This window comes from Dromaius novaehollandiae, chromosome 2 (assembly GCF_036370855.1).
Source record: "Dromaius novaehollandiae isolate bDroNov1 chromosome 2, bDroNov1.hap1, whole genome shotgun sequence".
Classification (NCBI taxonomy): domain Eukaryota; kingdom Metazoa; phylum Chordata; class Aves; order Casuariiformes; family Dromaiidae; genus Dromaius; species Dromaius novaehollandiae.
Window position 1 is genome coordinate 155,789,162 of NC_088099.1, and position 14,290 is coordinate 155,803,451.

General features: G+C 39.7%; 1 long non-coding RNA gene across 1 annotated transcript; it reads right to left on the bottom strand.

Moving 5' to 3' along the window:
- Positions 1-387: 387 nt before the first annotated feature.
- LOC135327638 (uncharacterized) lies at positions 388-12,700 on the bottom strand. Its single transcript, XR_010388043.1, has 3 exons — positions 12,531-12,700; positions 10,123-10,279; positions 388-3,225 (listed from the first exon to the last, which is right to left on the bottom strand). It is a non-coding gene; the product is annotated as an uncharacterized LOC135327638 (long non-coding RNA).
- Positions 12,701-14,290: the final 1,590 nt, after the last annotated feature.

A 14,290-nucleotide genomic window follows, 5' to 3' on the forward strand; every position in this document is an offset into this window, starting at 1 on the left:
CTTTGCTCCTGTCCTCAGGACACAGCTCCTTTGCTGCTGAGGTCTGGGGAGTTATCACATCTGGCTGGAGAACAGCTGTGCAACTGTGGCTCTGGCTAGAATTACATAAAGTCCTGCCTTAATAGCAAGAGTAAGTGGAGAATTTAATCATCAGAATTTATGTTTTCCTCTCCAGGTTTTTAAGTATCTTTTATTAAATAGAAAAAGATACTTTTTTCTCCTATTCCATTTTTCTACAATTAGGAAATGCTCCTTTCCCCCACCTCCTATTTTTCCAGTGAAGCTTGAGATTAAGAGAAATCACACTTCCCTATTTGCATCCAAATATCACTCTGGGAATAATAGCTCTTACCTACACTTGTTTCTTACACAAAACTCCACTGAGTCTTCCTGAGAAAATTTTATCTGAGCAAAAAGCTTCAAATGGTGCCTATTACTGGACAGCAGCTGGAAAATACATAGTACATACAAAGCATTATTTTTACATAAGATCAAGTTTGCTTGTTTAAAAATTCTCATTAATGGTTTTAAGTTGAAAGCAGAAAGAGTGTAGAACTCAGATTATCCTATCAGACAAGTGTGGTGACAGGATATAGAAAGCAAAACTTTTGTCCTGTTATCTTTCTTAATAGCATCATAGAACAGAAAAATGTTGCAGTTTTATGACTAAACTTACAATTTACATTCTTACCCCTTTCTTCACAATAAGAATAAAGTTGTAATTTATACATTTGCATTTAAGAACATTCAAGCATAAAATATACTAGAGGAGAACATCATAATAAAGATGTATGTTGGTTTGTGAGATATTTTATATTCAAATTTAAGAAGCTACCCTGACAAAACATTTTCTTTAAAGAAATAATTTTCGTTTATGTTGTGAAGTAATTATTTTTTTCACATCTTGAATGTCTAAAAATCTTGCTTTAAAAATACACATATATTTATATATATATGTACAAATATTGCATGGGAGACGAAAAATAAATCCACAGGCAGCTAAGTGGGCTTTACTGAACAACCACTTTGTCAATGGAGTTTAGCTATGAAGCTAAATTGGGCTCTTCACGTTTATTAGCAAAAGTTTAATTAAGCGTGATGTTGAGCAAAGCCTGGGAATTAAGTGATTCCACTCAGAGGAAGTGCTTAGTAGTTTGCAGGATCAGGAACTCTTTAATGTGTGTTATCAAAATGTCTTAACATACTTGCTTTACATGCAAAATATTTCTGGAAACAAGGTAATATTTTCTTAAAACTCATCTAAATATTGCACATGAAACCCACTGGCTTTTACAGGTTAATTTGAAAAGCAAGAAACATGCAAGTATTTAAGATCCTAAATGTTACATTAACCGGTTACTGGTTTGTTTTTTAAGCACTGCCAGTTTGGCTGCTTTTTAAAGATAACTTACTACACACTTTTGCATGCTATTGGGGCCTGGGGTGTGTGTGTACTTTGTTTTTCCATAATCAACAAGATCCTGCTGAATATTTACAAAATTCAGTAGTTCATTTTCCACTACCATCCAGCAGCCAAATCATCTATTACAAAATATTCTTAAAAGAACCATTTACAAATTAGTACTGAGTGACCCTCTTAAATGTTCATTTTTTATGGTAAAACATGTATTACACTTTTAAAATTTAGTTTCATTACCCACTGTACATGTGTCTGCATGGTTGTATTATTCTTCTCATTTCTACAGAGGTTATTTCCCAAGGTCTTGTCTTCCTTACAGCACCATCAGGATTCCATTCCAGCATCTATTTAAACACAAACCCACTTGATCTCATCTCCTGTATAGTTACAGACAATAATTTTATCTTTTGGTTCAGTCAGGAATTTTAGTTGGAAGATGAAGGCACATAAAACATATTCCTCATCTCTTACTGATTCTTACTGTTACTTTTGCAAAAAGAGGCAACACTGTCTTTAATGTACAGAGCTCTGGGAAGCCACATAATACAGGAGTAAAAATCTTTTAATTAAGGTTCAACTGCCCACATTTTAAGAGCTGTTTGATGCTTCCTCTTTTTCTACTAGTTATCACGAAAGACTCCTAACAATGGGCTTGTAATTGCAAAGATGACCTTTGGCATGTTGTCTAATGTAGTGCTATTCCCGCTGACCTGCAGATAATCCGAGAAGGCATGGCGGCATCGGGTGATGGCATCTACTTCTATTTATCTGATTGGAATCTGAACTCAGAAAGCAGGGACCAGTTCAGTTGCATACACATAAATGTCAAGTGCCATCTAAGATGCTTTAGGGTATTTGAGACATTCCTATGGGGCTGGACCTCTCCTTATGGAGAGGACCTCTGGGAAATCCATGCCCATTGGGATTGCATCTGGAGACTAGGGCCCTGAGGACGTCTTAAATGCTGTAGGATACTTCAAATGGCACTAGACACCTTTGTGTGAGCAACTCAATAACATCCCTAATAACGACCACTTCATACCAGCTGATTAAACTGTCTTCTGATGATTTTGTTGGAGATATCCAGCTGCATATTCCATTAGCGCTGTTGATGGGAAAGAACTTCCTGGCTATCTAGCCAATTCTCCGAGAAGTCATTGCACAATTATATCATGCAGAACTGACCGTAGTGAAGTGCTATTTTTTAATTTCCCAAGGAATGGATCTTCTTTTCCTTTCCTTTTATGCCTTTTAACAGGCTGCAAAGTGATATCTTTCCCAAGGATAGCTTTGTTTCTGAATTGTCTATAACCACTCAAGGAGACCAGAGCCATTTGTCAGTTGAGCTGTAGTCTTCATATATAAATGATCATACAAAATTTCTCTCTGCATGCATGAGTCTCTGCAGACTCTTCCTGTTTTTTGTTGCCCATTGAGTTGTCCTAAAAGTACTATTTTCACCCAAGGAGTCACAGCAAGGCAGAAACCTGCTTCCTTTAGGGAACTGAGACAAAAAGAAGAAAGAGTGGCAACTACTACAACCACAAGAGAAGAAAATGGAAGGAAGCAGCTGTTGAATATGATCAGTTAGGCTGGAGTTTTGTTCTACTGCTTGCAATTCTGGCAGGTATTGCTGCTCTCAAGCATCTTGAAGAATTTATATACCTCCCATATGCTTCTAGGATGGTTCTCCCTGCCATGTCTCCTGCATCACAGTCAATCAAGTATCTCTGTCACTCCTAGCTTCTCCTCACTCCTTGTGGCAGAAGGGGGACAGAGACAGCGTCCAAAACTGAATTAGGAATCTGAAGTGAAATTTATAGAGAATTTAGGTCATAACATTCAAAAAAAAATCCATAAAAATACATGCGAACCCGCTTAGGTGTTTAGAGGGCCATCAGCACTGAAGATTTCACCAGTAGAGTTGTTGCAGAGTGTACTGTGACTCTGTGCCCTACTAGCTGGCTTACCTGTCTTCATGCTCAGTGGGTTTCCCAGTCAGCAGCACATCCTCAGGCCCCTCACTCCCCACATCTGCTCTCCCCTCAGCATAGCCAGACAAACTCCTACATGTGCAGTGGAGAAGGTAGAATGCACATACACAACTTGGATACCTAAAGTCATCCAGGAAGCCTGTGGAGGAACAGGGCTGAACCTTGATCTCTCAAGTCCTTGGCCAGTTTGCCACCCATTGGGCTACCCTTCTTTTCCATGGACTTCACATGGGAAGCAAGGCACACACTGCCTCACTCTGCCTCCTTTAACACAGAAAGAAATGAGTCCCCTGTATTGACTGCAATCCAGAGGCTCTGTGGCTGTGGAAAAATATTACTCTTTATATATTTTCAATCTTCCGTAGCCATAAAGTTGTTATTTGCAATCCCATATGTTCAGTTTTGGCAAGCTCTCGTCACCAGTTTGCCAGATACCTGTCATGTGCAATCAACCTGCGGGCTTCTCAGCTTCACAGCCCTGTCAAAGCTCCTCTCCCTTCCCTTCCTCCCAAAATTTTTGTGCAAGAGGCTCCCTCTAGAGCAAGTGTCAGCGCCAAAGCCTGAAGGCTGCCAGCGGAGCTCACTGAGCGTTGGATCAGGCCCCAGTCCCCGGGCGCTCGTACAACTGTTAAATGCAGCGTGTGGGAGGATGTGGAGGCAAAGCGGAATGCCGCCTTACGCAACCGGCTCGGCGCTCGGCAGGGAACATGATGTTTACCCAAGCAAAGCCACAAAAACAGCCTGCAGTTCATAGAAAACTGCATTGTGCAAAATCCACTAAATAGCACATTCAGTTCAGGGCTTGATTTATCCGATACGCTCCTTCCTACTGCTACAGAGGAAGCCTTGGGAAGCCTGCAGGCCTTTCAAAGGAATAATCTTATAGCTAAGTAATGAATACTGCTAAAGTTCAAACAATATTTTCAGTAAAATAACAAAAATTGAAATTTGTAAAGAGGTATGCTGGTTTAGCATCTTTTGGACTATCACAAAAGTAAAATATGGGTTTCTCTTACATAGAAAGACTGTGAATTATGAAGACTTCAGATGTGTAATTTTACCTCTATCAATAATTTTGATTTTATGATTGATATTAATCACATATAGAAAGCCATATGTATCTTACATCCTTGCTAGGCAAGTGAAGAAAATTGATGCTAATTTAACAATTAGTGTTGAAAATTGTTTGAAAATGCACTTAGGCAAGTGACAGTAGTGAATATAAATATTTATTGTGAGCTTCTGTTTTATTTACCCACTTGAAAATCAGGAAGAATTCCATTAACTGTATAAAAATGGCACTTGAACATAACAGAAGAAGCAAAATTAGAACCTCTATTTTCATTAACAGGCTGATTTTCTCAGCAGAAAGATACAAGACAATTCATATTTAGGAAATTATTTTGTAAATCTGAGCAGAACTTGCCCACCAAATGCAGCCCTAGTTTCATAACAAATATTAATTCAAAGGGAGAAGCACAGATTTGACTATGATGATTCTCTAAATCAGTCTGGAAGGGGAAAAAAATGACAACAAGGTTGGTGCTCATTGTGACCACAGCCAATATAGAATTTTATAGTTCTACTGATACACAAGTTACTTGGGGTCATTCAAACACCAGTCTTGTGCAGGTTCATATTTTAATGGGGTACTTACAATGTGGGACACTGCGATACTAGCACCGATCTAATATTGAGAGCCCACAAACGAATCACTGCACACTTAAGGTGCTCATCTGTTTGTTTTCCTCTATTCAGAAAGTTTTATATGTTGTGAAATACCATATAAGTTTTACAAGGAAATTTTATGAAAACAAACAAAACACACATAGCCAACAATCTGAACTTACTTGCCCAGTCTTGTATCACTTTCTGAATGTGACAAAAGGCCATGAGCAGATTTTTTTTAAAAAGATAAAATTTATGAAAAATGCAACACAATGGAGAAACAATCCTGTGCTTTCCTGTCTTCAGTTATGCCTTTTTTCTTTGGAGTGCAGGTAATAGCTACCCATGTTTTTAAAACTACCATCAGATATAATGCAAAGAAAGTAAACTTCAGGCTATAGTGAAGAGCAAACACACCTTAATACTTAACAGTTCTATAATCTCTTTGTGCCAGAGCTGCTGATTTCAGTAAGAAAATACATCATTACCGCCATTTCCTCTTTTAACAATATACTACAGAAACAGCTAATTGGCAATTAGCTGGATTCTATTTTAGCTTATGTGCTGGCATCGTAATTTTGGCATAGGCCAATGCTTATAAAACAGAGTGCCCAAGCTAAGTTCCTAAGTAGTTAGGTATGAAACTATCATGCATGTGAATTCCTGGACAAGCCTCCTGTTACACTCCACAGACATCCAGATGGCTCTCTGTGAACTGGTGGAGAACTGGTCGGAGAGAACTGCTGTGTGTCAAAGCTGAGCCCGAAACTTGCTGAGTTTCCAAGCTGCTCATAACTCTCTTTGAAACGGACTGGTCTTATCCTCCCTCTTCCTTGTCAATGAGTTTCAGTCTTGATTTTAGCAGGAATACACTCGGATCCCTATCAAGTAGCTTTTATCATTACATAGATTCAAGTCCCCACTGTAGACTCACATGGCTTGTGTATCTTAGGTTCAGTTCTATTTGCACCTTTTTTTTACTGGGGAAAGCCCCTTGACCAAAACCCTCTGGCCTTCTCTTCACCTTCCCAGCTAGGCTTTGCAGGATGGCTGTCTGAACAGTAATGTAGAGCAGGGAAGACAGCAGGAGGAGCTTTTAAAAGATTAATGTCACTCAGAGAAGTGCTTGGCTCTCCTATGGAGGTGGCGATTGGTCATTCTTAAACCTTACCTACATGGTATGGGAGACAAGGAGGGAAGTTACTCACTTGGCTGGCATAGAGGAACAAGAAACCTGAGTCACCACTGAGCTGTGAGTGATGAACACCAGAATCTGAACAGAACAGTAAAGAATAGGATCATGGTCCATCTTGGTTTAATTAATCTGCTGCCTAATTGTCTGTATACTAAGCCTCTTACACACACTAACATTAGCTCTAACAAATTGGCACATGCAGAGGCAATACAAACATACGGTTAGTTACTAAAACAACCCAAATGCTTGTTCTCATTGCAAAAGCATTCAGATTTTAAGGATGGATTCTCCGAGTCAAACCTTCATAATGTTTAAAGTGATAGTGTGACTGGTGTTGCAAACAACAGTAACCCCCTTTGGTGTGCTGATGTATGATTAACACTGAGACATGCCTAGTGGCCCACAGCAGGGCTCAGGCCCTGGGCACAGCTGCTAGGACAGAAGAGGCATTTCCTTCCCAAGGAAAAAGCAAGGAGAACCGTGCGCTCCTGCCAGCGCTGTAGGAGGAAGCCTGTGCTGATTTGCGAGGCAAGAATACTTTTTAAACTAATCTGATCTAAGTTAACATTCTGCTTCTCTTCTTCCACCAGTGATGTATGGGGAAATCTTTCCATCCTTAAGAGACATGGTAAATTCCTATAAAATGCTTGACCAATTTATAGAGGATTAAATTTTGCCAGGTGTGGAAAAGTATTTGTGCTAGGTGGGCTGCCATAACCTGCTGTCACACAGCCAGCTTTTAAGGGTTTTCTATGGCTAGTAAGGATCTTCATTTGTGGCAGATGTTCTGGCTGTTCTTCCAAGGCTGCTAACCCTGGGACACAGACTTCGGTCATATGAGAGAGTGAAAAACATTTACTATTCCACCAGTGTCTCTGACCATTGTGCTGTAAGAAACACTGCGCTCTTCAAGGCTTTATTTTACATACGGCCCTGTTGCAACCTGAGCCACCTGAAGTTCTGTGTTAGTTTAAACAGGCCATGATCAAACTTTTTTTCTATAAACCATAGGGTAAAGAATACTGTGGTGGGTGCCAATATGATGAGAAAGTTTAAACTAGCATTTATGAAGACTGTCTACAATACACCAGTCAACTAAGGATTAAAATAGGGCCCCAAACAACAGATAACCTGAAGGAAACTGCAAAAAAGAGATCACATGCTGATTACAGTACTTTGTAAAAGAGCCTGAGATGAAAAGTCAGCTAAATGAGAAAATACTGGAAAAGGATTCTTACTAGTCTCCTGAGTCCTAAACTGCTACCTTGTGGACTGTTACCAAACATCCCACTTTCACTTAGGCTTTGCAAAGAACACGGATTGAGGGGATCACTTGATCTTGTACAAGATCCAGATGCTGCAAAAACCTGCACACGTGCTTAAAATCTAGTCTCTGAATGTTCACAGAGTCAGGGCAGAAAAAAAAGAAAAAAAGAAAGAAAAAAAAGTAAAATCAGAAGCTTTCAAGATGTTATCTGGTTTTTGTGGTCTGAGTCTGCTGCCTCTCCTTTTTTCAGCTTTCACATTCTTTGTCACGATACCCTCTAATTCTTCAAAGCATCAGACCAATAGCTTTGGAGCACAATTACTCCCAGCTATTTGTTTAAGGCTTGTGTATATGCTTGCTTTTCTCCTGTGCAATTTCCTGTTATTTTTGGCATCATACTTAAGGCACTTAAATCATGTCCAATGGAAATTGTCTAAGGCCTTCCTGGGTACACACGCTACACAGAGAGCTAGTTCTGCTAGCACATGCAAAGTGAAGCTAAGACTTTGCCTCCTCCTTGTCTTTGATCTAATAATTCTTGGCAAATCTTGAGGCAGTCAATGGCAATCTCAGTCTCAGGACAGTTCACTGTCAGCAGTTATCGCTTATCCTTGCAGAGCAGGTACCACGGGAAGAAAGGATCCCTTCCACTCAGTGACTTTGTCAGTAATCCTGAGCAGGACAACAGTATGTCACATGGTGCCACCTTCAAAATAAAGATGAAAACTGTCCTGCACCTTCTCTTTTGGATCTCACTGGAACTTCAAAAATCTCCACTCCTTTCGGGGGGAGACATGTGGGTTGGCTTTAAATGGCCCTTGTTAAGTAGGGGCCAGCTTATGTGCTCATTGCCAGATTCAATCGCCAGTGATCAAAAAACGTTTAAGCCTGAGAAGTTTTGAAACAATTTTATTTTTAAACAGAAGTGTCTTCCCCTGAAAGGAGCTTTTTATGGCTTGCCTTTAACTGAGTGGAACCCTTTTGCACAGAAGCCAGCTAACAGAGGGCTCCACAGGTGTTCATTTCTTGAATCCTAAAATGAAGATCAGACCATGGGGACTACTAAAAGTGTTGTGCTTTACCAGACGCAATGCTTGAATTTGGACACTCAGAATCCAGAAAGGCAGAGGTTTGTTAAAACACAATGGAGAATTTTGTCCAAGACTGCCCCCATCTGTTATTACTTTGTAATTGAAAGAAGTTAAAAACCTGTTAAAGTTAAAAATTCTTTTCATAGCTGACCAAGTAAGATTTCCAATATACTGATTCTAATGTTGATATTTATTGGAATAATTAACTGACAGTTATTTCAGATGCCTAAATGCCCCTGAAATACAAAAATGGAAAGCATACTTAATTTCTTCAGTGAGTATTTGAGTAGGTGGCAATTTTATTGAGTTGTTTGCAACAAGTAAAATATATTAATATTTCTCTTGGTTTTCTCCACCCACACTTTCTTTAAAATTACTCCAAAACACAAGCTACAAATGTTTACAATAATAGTTCTTTCCTTACAAATACAAACTATGCTACCACTTCTCTGTAATAAAATTTCTGCTAATGTTAATTCAATATTTTATTCATGGAAAGGTAACTTTGTATGTTTTATCTATGCTTAAAAAAACATAGGAAAATTAAGCATTGCTACTAGAATTTTCAAAAGCAGCCTTAACAATGTGTAGGGGAACAAAGAACCCATCTCTGAATTTCTCAATCTACTTTAAATCTCTTAAAATAAAAGCAAAAAAATAGAACAAGGCTGTTTAAAACTGAACAAAGAAAACATTTTTGGTGAACAAAAATTGTGAGCAATAAAACTCCAGTCTTAGAGGACAGTTTTGTTCAGGTTTTTATTCAGCCACAGAACAAAACAGCATGTTATCATGTAGTATTATCGTAGGAGACAACTCAGTAATCTCTTTTCAGAGTTTAATGAATATGAGTGCTTTTTTTAAAATTTCAGATTTAAAAATTCATAGTTTTGCATTAATCAACAAGATGGGAAAAACAGATTATAGGCAATCATTTAACGAATCTTGCTCCTTTCTTGTCAAGATTTTTACTTTCATAGACATGTACACTAGGAAAGTGGTTAAGGCAGATTGAAACAGTCCATCAGCGTGTACTTACAGCATTCAAGAGTGCATAGGGTAGGAGGTCTGCTCAGACAGACAAGAAACTCTCCTTCTTTTAGCTAATAGCTTAAGATAAATGATATTTGGAAAGGATTTTTTCCTTGTTCCAGATGTCTCTTGTGGACATCAGTAAGATTTCTTCTGACTTACATTCATAACTCAAGGTACATGGTATAGAGACCACATAGGTATTGCTTCCAGCTCCTACTGGTTTTAGACATGCATTTCAGCCTGGATTTCATTCCAGAGGAAATTACCTCTGGCACAGCCAGCAAGTATCTGCAGGTCTTTCGCCTATTCAGGAAGGGATGGGGAACCCTTCCCTCACTGTGCTATATAGGACCTTTTGTACCATTGGTGGGACGCGACTAGCACCACAGCATTATCCAGTGAAAGGAAATCTCTGCTCGCTTCTATCAGCCTAATGCAATATTTGTGCCTACCTGTTGCCAGCTGGTGGTAGCTCCAAACATCATAGCATCTGGTCATCCTCCTTTCCTCAGGGCGCCCCTGCCTCCGTGCCTTCCGCCTTCCAGGATCTGCCCGCCAAGCGCAGCGCTCCCTCAGGTAGATTAATAAAGTCTCCTCTCGGCAGGCAGCCTAGGAACACAAGGCAGTAGGGACTGTGGATTTTGTGTCTCGACTGCTCTGCTTATAGCTCCAGAATATCTTCCTGGTCACTAGGTGGGCACTCTTCTCCCAAACCCCCAGGCTTCCCTGCTGCTCAGGAGCTACAGCAAGAGGCTGAACTCCCTCCCCAAATGCATCTACCCTGGGAAGCGCTGGACCTCCCTGCAACTTCCCCAGCTGCCCTTAGCAGAGGCCACGAAGAGGGAGCTGAGCTCCTGGCCATGCCTCCAGGCTCATACAGGTAATATTTAAGTGTCTGTTCCTCTCCATTGACCACAAAAAGACTAGGCAACTAGCTCAAATGTTGAAGTGTAAACCCAGGAAAGATGAACCTAAAAGGATCTGATTTGACCATAGAATGAAAAACTAACTTCCCCAAACACTAAGCTTTACATGCTTCCCATTGCCTTCTGGATCCCTTATACTTGGGAGCTGAATAGGAAAATACACGACAGAGAAATACTTATACTTTTCCATCTCCCTTGGCTCACCTCTTCAAAGTTTTGCTCCCTTTTCTGCACTTTTGGAGGTGCAGGACCAACCCTAAACATGAACAATTACGCTTCAATGGCCATGTCATCAATCTGGCTTCCTAGATATCCCTTTCATTTGCTTCATTATGTGTAATAAACTTTAGATGAATAAACCTAGCAGCTCAGTAAAGTGCTGACAGCACTAAAATCTTCTAGAAAGTATCAAGGAAATGAAAATACATGACTCATCAGACACGCCGACCAATAACGAAGCAAAACTGGACTACTCTGCCCGTTCTTGGCTAAAAATCGAGCTGCAGAAAGCCACATTTGTGAGGCTGATAACAGAGAAACAGCTGTTGCGCAAAGAAAGGCACTAGAAAAAACATTTCACCAAAAATAACTACGCATTTCAGAAGTAATTTTACTGCATGTTTATATCACAAAATAACTAAGAAATTGTCTTAGCAACTAAAGATAAGAAATTTCAAGAGGCAAGTATAGCTAATATGTTAAATATGGCTTATCACAATTACATTTTCCACAAAAACATTTCTGTTTATTTTTGAGGGGGGATAATACATTCCTAAATCCTTCTCAGATCTCTCAGCATACGCCTTCATAAATCACTTAATTATTACAAGCGTTGACAGACTGATCTTGGCAAACCACCTTCCAAAGAGCATTCTAAGTAGTCATATTTAATAAGAATTGCAAAATTTAAAGCAAAAGTAAGCTGTGCTTTACCTCAGGTTTTACCTTTGTCTTTCTGTGTGTTCTTTAATTCTTTTGATAGCAAAATAAAATTCTGTGAATTTTAATTAGGCTTGAGTGAGTAGTCCTAGTCATGCAAATGGTAGTTTTGTAGTTAAAATTTTCAAATGTAACTCGGCCTTTTGGGCACTCAGGAGGAAGGGAAGAGAGAAAAGGCATTTAAAAAATGTATTTCTCCTTGTAAGATATATTAGCTTAGGAAAAACCTAGTCACCTTTAAAACATCATTGTAATCAAAGACCTGATTAACTTCAAACAATTTCCAATCTAAAGATTTCCCCAAAACTTGGTGCTCTTATTTCCCAAAAAGTTTTGTGAGAAATGGCACAGCAAATAACATTGCATTCATGAATATGTCAGAGAAAATGAGAGAAATAAAAAGGCCATATTCTAAAAAGCAGAGAATCAATAGTTACTGAGTAATTCTTCCCCACAGCCACCAAACATACTAGTTTGGTTTCTGTTCAGTTCCCAGAAATACTGCTTTCCGTGATCCATTACTTGGTTCAATTTTAAAATTAGATATTCAGTCAAGTTCACTTTGAGCTCACTGGTCTGTGCTAATTCTATTCTTTGTGGCACTTGAATTGGATTAGTTCAATTGTTTCGAGTTATGTTTTTAATATAATTCCCATGTAATACTATTTAAATGAATTTTACATGATCTACCCTAGCCAAGCAAAGGATGTTCAATATCTTGTTGGTTAAAATACTTTTAAATGTGACTGTAAATCAGTGTTGCTCTTTTGAAATCAGTGAGGCTTGGCCAATTCAAATTAGTGTAAAGTAAGTTCATGGGCCCAACATATATTTGGTAAATTTACTTACAAAACTCAATAGTTTTTTTCAAAAGCATGGTAAGAAAGAAACATTAGTAAGTCATTTATAAATCAATACAGCTCATACGTTACTTCTGTGATTTTACCCTACTTCCAGATGTGCAGCTTACAACAATTCTTTGGAGGAAGCCATACCTTAATAGGAACATCATTTTCAAAGGGTGTTACAAAACCCAGGATGAAAGAAGCATGATGAGAACCAGTTTTGAACAACATGAGCTCTTCCTTGTAGCTATGCAAGGACTTCTGTGGTGCTTTCCAGAGCAAGCCGAGTACAACTCAACGGCAACAAGCACCATTCACCCTAAAAAGCAAACAATTCCTATAAAAATATTTCTGTAAATTAGGAAAACGAATTGCTGTTAAAAAAATCAGCAGAATTACCCTTGAAATGATGTACTTTGCATAAATGTAAAGGATTTGTTTAATTGCTGATGTAAACACATGGCTCAAAATTACCTTATAAAGTCAGTCAGAGGCTGCAGAGGGTTTCAGTCTGTTTAGTGGCCAGTGGACTCAAGACTTGTAATTGTGGCTCCCAGGACTCTAACTAGGCGCAGCCACAGGATGGTGCTCATGCACTTTGCATAATACATTATTAAAAAACAAAGAGAGAGAGACAGAAACAGGGAATCAGACTCTCCCTTTGGCAAACTGCTCCTTGACTCATCCTGATACACATGAGCCAGCAAGCAGTCATGGATTAGGTTGATTTATCTCTCTACATTCACTAAGTCTTCAGGGGTTTTGCAAATAGACCTATCCATCTGCCTCCTTGTCTTCTAGATACTGTTGTCTAAGCTATATACATAAATTAGGGACTGAAAAGGTAAAAAAGGCATCACATATCAGTGAGCTGAACTTGTTATTACTTCAGATGAATCACGGTCTTGCAAGCTGCTCTCCTCTTGACAGGTACCAAGTGTTGGCCACTGCACACACCTGGCATTACAGGAGAGGACAGGATCTCCTGGATCCCATAGGATCTGGGAGAAAGCCTAAGCCTAAAGTCTTCAGATTGCTTTATGATTTTTAAGCTTTGCTACAGAAAACAGCAGAGCTTAAAGAGTTTCTCTGTAGTTTAACCACTTCTGAGGTTTCAGTAGAAAGATAGCTGAGCACAGTGACTTTGGACAAGAGTCCAGAGGGCTGGGAATCAGACTCAGAAGCTCCCACTTTACAGGGTTTAAGGTCATTACACAACTCGCAAGCATCTCACCGGGACTTAGTGTCCCCCTTCCCTAGAAGTGATCCCTACTTACATTAGCAAAGAGATGCACACCTCTGTTTCACCTATATCTGTTGTTTCTTTAAACACAATCCTTCGGTGATTGCATTACTAACTTTATGCAGATGATCAGGCACACTGGGATGAATAGTTTCACTCCTCTCCCGAATGCTAGGCACGTATAGGCTTCACAAGCAGGAGGCTTAGCTGTAACTTCAGTAGGGTATATTGTAGGGTATAGCATCCTTCCTTGATAGGATATAGATATAGTCTCTGCATATGGCAAAAACGTGCATGTGTACTATGGCACGTTTAATCAAGGTTTATATTAAGCCAGACAAGCACTGGGACACTTTAATAGAAATAATTCCCCGATGAGTCATTAATCTGCATGTTGCAATAACCGGCGGGAGGGATACCTGCAACCCAAGCGGTGCCGCAGAAGAGGCACCTTCTGCATTACTTAAAACTAAGCGAATTAGCAACTCGGGGGAGCGAAAAACGAGTTAAAAGGTAGGAAAACAGAAAAAAAAAGGAGAAGCAAAGCAGAGCACCTGCAGACCTAGCGCTGCCCCCCCCGCCCCCCCCCCCGCCGGCAGCGCTGGGCGAGTCGCTCGGACGTCAGCGCTCGCTCGTGCCTCCTTTCCCCCCTTCTCCGCACCTTCCC